The following is a 6,000-nucleotide window of genomic DNA, read 5'->3' on the forward strand; positions in this document are numbered from 1 at the left end:
AATTTGTGTTCAATTTTGTTATGTCTCTAAATAGATCGAAGTTGATAAGAATTTTGGATCATTGTAGTATTTTAAAAAGCTCGAGGCGAGGTATGTTGGCTAAACTCTTCTCTTAGAATTGACCCCACAATATCCTTGTAAGTCCCCAGTTATTCATTATAAATTGAATATTCCGAATAAGCCTTGTGTCGAAAGATATATGTTCAACGGGTGTTCCGATGTTCTTTTTATGTTATATTCTAGTTGAAAATGTGCTCGAAGCATGGGTTGCATATCTAAATGTTATATCTTTAACTCGTGATTCAAATGAAAGCTATTATGTCAAAATGTGTAAGAAATCTTAATGTTCTTAACATTCTTATTTGCTCAATACGTGGACTTAAAGTCTTGAATAAAAATGCTTTGTTGTTGATGATTTGTGATAATGTTGAAAGTGAAAGGAGGTGAATATAAAATATGAAATACGGCCAACGTGCCAAGAGTGACATTGTGTTATGGTCATCGGTGCCAATGAACTGAATGATATATAAAAGATAATGAATGAGTTGTGAATCCTTTAAATAAATAAACACCATGGGAGTATCGTTAGTCACCGAGGAAGGGTAGGTTGAAATAACCTAACCCTGAAACTACACGTGCCGGTGTAGGAGTGAATTCTGATTGTACCCCTTTATTGGGATGAGATTGATGTGATGAGAATATTCCCCTTTATTAGTATGAGAAGAATCCTAGAAAAGGGTGATGTCGTTCCACATGGAATTGTTGTGAGACGACCTAGCCGGTCGGGTCGTGATCGGATACAATGCCGCACACATGGTGGTGATTGTGCTTGTGATTATTATTGAAATAATGATTGAGATTGAGATAATGATTGTGACTGTGGTTGATGTCTTTGGGTTAGATAGCCTAGCCGATCGGGTCGTGATCGGACTCCGTGCTAAAATCACGGTGGTATATCGGTGCTAAGATCTCCCAACCTAAAATATGAAAATTTACTTGAAACTTGTCTTGCTCCTAACTTGATGTTTTGGTATTGTTTGAGGCTCCCATTGATTTTATGATTATCCTTCTTTGTGTTATCATTTGTTCTATTGAGAGGGTGTTTAGTCATTCATACTAGTACTATACTATTCCATATGTACTAACGTCCATTTTGCCGGGAGTGCTGCATCTTTAATGGATGCAGGTGGTTCCGTAGCAGGTGGCATTGATCATTGATAGCAGTACACCCCCTTCTCAGCAGATTTGGTGAGCCCCACTTCATTCGAAGTCGTGTATCCTTTGTTCCGTGTGTATTATGTTTTGAGGTTTAGCCGGAGCCTTATTGCTGGCACTATCATTGTACTCTTTTATATCTATTAGAGGCTCCGTAGACATGGTGTGGGTTGTGTATTGGTATTGGAAAAGTCAAGATAGTAATGTTGTATGTGTGATACATCTTCCACTTCAAACTATGAAAGTGCATATGTTTTGAGACTTTATAAATGAAGTAAATAATGGTGATAGAATTAGTGTTGTTCATGAACCCTCTTAGTGTTAATTAATGAAGTTTATATTCTCTTTATTTATGGGTGAGTAGGGAAGAAGTAAATCTAGCAGGATTGCTTGGCTGGGTTATCTCGGTTGAGCACTGGTCGTGCTCCCCGAGGTCGGGGCATGACACTATTCCAACTTCCGGAACCAAAATCCGAATCCGGTAACCACAAAGTCATTTCTCGGTCAAACTTCTCAACTCTCCAAACTTCTAATTTTCCAACTTTCTCCAATTCAAGCCAAATACACCTACGGACCTCTAAATCAATACACAGACACACTCCTAAGTCCAAAATTACCATACGGAGCTATCGGAAAAACCAAAACTCCATTCCGAGGTCGTATACACATAAGTCAACATCCAATCAACTCTTTCAACTTAAGCTTCCAACCTTGAGACTAAGTGTCCCAATTCATTTTGAAACATCCTCGGAACCAAACCAACCGCCCTGGAAAGTCACATAACAATAATCGAGTACACAATAAGCAGTAAATGTACGAACGGGGCTACAACACTCAAAATGACCGACCGGATTGTTACACATGAAGTCTGAGTAGAAGCCCAAGAAATTAAGTCGCGATCACGTTCGGGAGTCGAGGACCAAGTCTGGATACCAAAACATTGATGAAATAATTTACTCTAAGAAAACATCACTGCCGCGCTGCACGAGGCACTGCATGGCGTGGTGTGGTTGTGTAAAAGTGGTTGCCTATCAACAAAGTCTGTTTTCTAAATATCATCACTAGCGCGGTGAGGGGGCGGTATGGGTGTACAATTTTGTCAGAGGTATTTCCAGTTTCGGCTTGGAAGATACAGTGTTTTGATAACTTGATTAGCGATTTGATTCTTGATAATTGTTGGAATTAATTGATGGAGTTTTAATTCGTATTGTGGAGTTATTCCTTATTTTGCTTAATTGAAAGAGGAGTTTGATATTGAATTTCTTTGCTATCTTATGCTCTAGTATAAATTCATGATTCAAACAGGTAATCAAAAGAGCCTCTTGAATTGTTAATTGAACTAGAAAATAGGGAAATATTCATGAGAAGTTACCCTTTAGACCATAACCATCATTTTATTGTTGCGATTGTGTATCGTGCTTTAATTGGATTAATTATTGAAAATAACATTTAATCGAAAGAGGAACATTAACTTCAAGTGTAATCGGATTATCTGTTGAATTCGTGAGAACCAACAATATTATAGAGTGAATTAACTCAAGAATTGGATCCCGAATCAATTATCTTACACCTGTCTAGTCAATTCCCCTTATTTCTCTCATTGATATTCTGCGTTGCTCATTTGCTATTTTTTGTGATCAATTTCTAATTGCTTAATTTTTAGTAGTTAATCGTAGTTGGTAATCATCAAATCAAGTGTTAATTCTCCCGGATAGTAATCAACTGTGGATTATTCGAACACTGTTTAAATCCAATCCCTGTGTAGGCGATAATTAGACTATACTATCTTTGACTAGCGAGCAATAATTTCGTGTCGTGTTTTGTGCTCATCAAATTTTGGCGCTGTTGTCGGGGATTGGCAATCAATAGTGTTTAAAATAGTTTTAGTACTAATTTAGGAACCAATTTTTACTTTAGTGTATTCATATTTTCTCACTTGCGTGCAAGATATAGGTTTGATATCTCTAGTGTATGGCTCGATCTTCTTCAAAGGAAGTGATACCCTACAAACCAGAGTTGGAGAAACACCTGCGACAGCTGAGAAAAGAAAGAGAATTAACAGAAAATTTTTTTGGTCATACTTCGACTCAAGATAACATGACAAACAAAGAGATTGATGGAGTAGACTTAGTTGTAAGAGAGGCAGCACAACAAAAAGCTGCACAGATAGCAGCTGAAGCAGCCCTCAAAGCTACCGAGGAGACTATCGAAGATAGTGGGGGTCAAAGATTCAATCTAAACCGACCCTTGAGTGAAGACCAGTTCGAGAATGCAGCACCCAAACCTGGAATATCATTGGGTGACTATGACAGACCAGTCAACAATCAAGGACTGTTAAGTGTTAAACCTCCACCCATAGCAGCAAACAAATCTAAGTTGAAGCAAGGCTTGCTTCAAACCATCCAAAACAGTTGAATCTTTAGAGGGAAGGTGAATGAAGGTCCTAACACTCACTTGATGGACTTTGAAGAAAACGTAAACACGTTCTAGTACAATATAGTATCAAAAGATGCAGTCTACTTAAGGGCATTCCTCTTTTCATTGAAAGATAATGCGAAGAACTGGCTTCGTAGCTTACCCACATGGTCGATAAGGACATGGGAAGATATGACCAAAACGTTTCCTGATAAGTGCTTCTCAGCTGCAAAAATAGGAAAATTTAGAAGGGAAATCTACAATTTCTACCTAAAGGAGACATAAATGGTTTTCGAAGCTTAGGAAAGATTCAACGAGATAGTCAGAATGTGTCAGCACAACGGAATTGATTTGTGGATGCAACTTCAGGATATTTGAGATGGACTGACACCTTCCTTGTGAAGAACTCTGAATACTGCATGTGGAGGTCCACTAATGAAGAAATATCCGGAGGAGCTTGTCTTATTCCTTGATGAATTATCTGAGGATGCTTACCAGTGGACTACTGAGAGTAATGATAGAAGAAAATCAGTTGGGGTTCACCAGGTGGACTCTAACACATCCATGCAAGCCCAACTAGACACCATGGCAAAGGAGATAAGAAAGCTGACACTGGCCAAGGTACAAAATGAGCCGCAAGCAGCATGTGACTTTTGTAGAACGGGACACCCTACATGTGAGTTTCAAGCTTCAGCTGAGGAAGTCAACACTGTGGGGAACTATAATATAGGAAACTACCAAGGTTGGAACAACTATAATGTTATGGGTCAAAGACATCCAGGTTTTTCGTGGAGTTCACCTAGTGGGATTTTGAACTCATGGAAACAAAATAATATCAGACCCCAGGGTCAAGGACCACATGTTTTGAGAACTAGCAGAGGCAACAGTACCAGCTACAACAGTCAAATTAGTCTAGTATAGAAGATCTCATGAAGGAGTTCATCAATAAATTAAACTAAAAATTTGAGACTCAAGGCACAACCATCTGAGAACAGGGCACGACCATCCAGAATTTAGAAAGACAAATGGGACAGATTGTAAATTTGTTATCCGAGAGGGCTCCTGGGACTCTACCCCCTGACACTGAAAAGAACCCAAAGGAAACAATCAAAGATGTATCTTTGAGAAGCGGCAAAACATTGGTTAACCCAGTGGTGAAAGATAGGCCCGAGGTGGTGAACAAGGAAACTGAGACACTGGAAGAGAAAAAGAGTGAAGAGAAAAATGCCACAGTGGTGGGGTAAAAAAGCAGATGGAAGAAAGTAGACATATGCCAGCTCTACCATTCCCTCAAAAGATGAAGTGGGGAAAACTTGATAAGTATTTCAGGCGATTCTTGGAGATGCTCAAGCAACTTTATGTGAACATTCCATTCACAGAGGCACTCACTCATATGCCTGCTTATGCTAAGTTCTTGAAGGAAATCTTGTCCAGCAAGAGAAAATTAGAGGAGACAACAGTGGTCAAGCTGAATGCCCATTGCAGTGCCATATTGAAAAATAAAGTTCCTCAAAAGTATGGGGACACAGGAAGCTTCACCATACCATGCTCGTTAGGGAGTGAGAAATTCGACAAGGCCCTCTGTGATTCTGGTGCTTCTATAAATCTAATGCCTTTGTCTGTGTTCAGGAAACTAGAAGGTGAGCTTGGAGTGATCCAATCAATACCAGTGTTCCTACAATAGGCTGACCAGACCACCATTTTGCCAGAGGTAATCATTGAGGATATTCTAGTATGGGTGGACAAGTTTGTGTTCCCTGTAGACTTTATTGTGGTGGATATGGAGGTGAATAATCTAATTCTAGGGAGGCCATTTTTATGTACAGGCAGAGCTATCCTTAATATCTACGAGGGGAAGCTAATGCTCAGAGTGGGCAATAAGAAAGTGGTGTTCCAGATGAAGTGAATGATAAAATACCCCAATGATGAGGTATCTGCCTACACGCGATTCAAGCTAGATGTTGTTAGGGAATTGGCTGAAAAATACAAGTTTGACATGTTTGTGGGGGATAATTTAGAGAGGTGTATTACTCAGTCTAGTACCGTAGAGGATGAAGATCCCGAAATAAAGAAAGAGGCTGATCTCTTGAGACTGAGGATCAAGTGGTTGATGAGGATGAATTGGAAAAGGAGGCTTCTAAGCCTAATGTGGAATTGAAAATCCTCCCCCCTCACTTGAAATATGCTTTCCTTCAAACTAACAATTCTCCTGTTATTATTTCTGATTACTTGTCAGGTACACAGAAGCAAAATCTGGTGGAGCTGCTGAGAAAGTATAAAAAGGCCATTGGATGGACCATAGCCGATATTCAAGGAATCAGTCCAGCTATTTGCATGCATAAAATTCTTCTGAAAGAAATAGCAAGCCAG

The sequence above is a fragment of the Nicotiana tomentosiformis genome, chromosome 2, assembly GCF_000390325.3.
Source record: "Nicotiana tomentosiformis chromosome 2, ASM39032v3, whole genome shotgun sequence".
NCBI classification, from domain to species: Eukaryota; Viridiplantae; Streptophyta; class Magnoliopsida; order Solanales; family Solanaceae; genus Nicotiana; species Nicotiana tomentosiformis.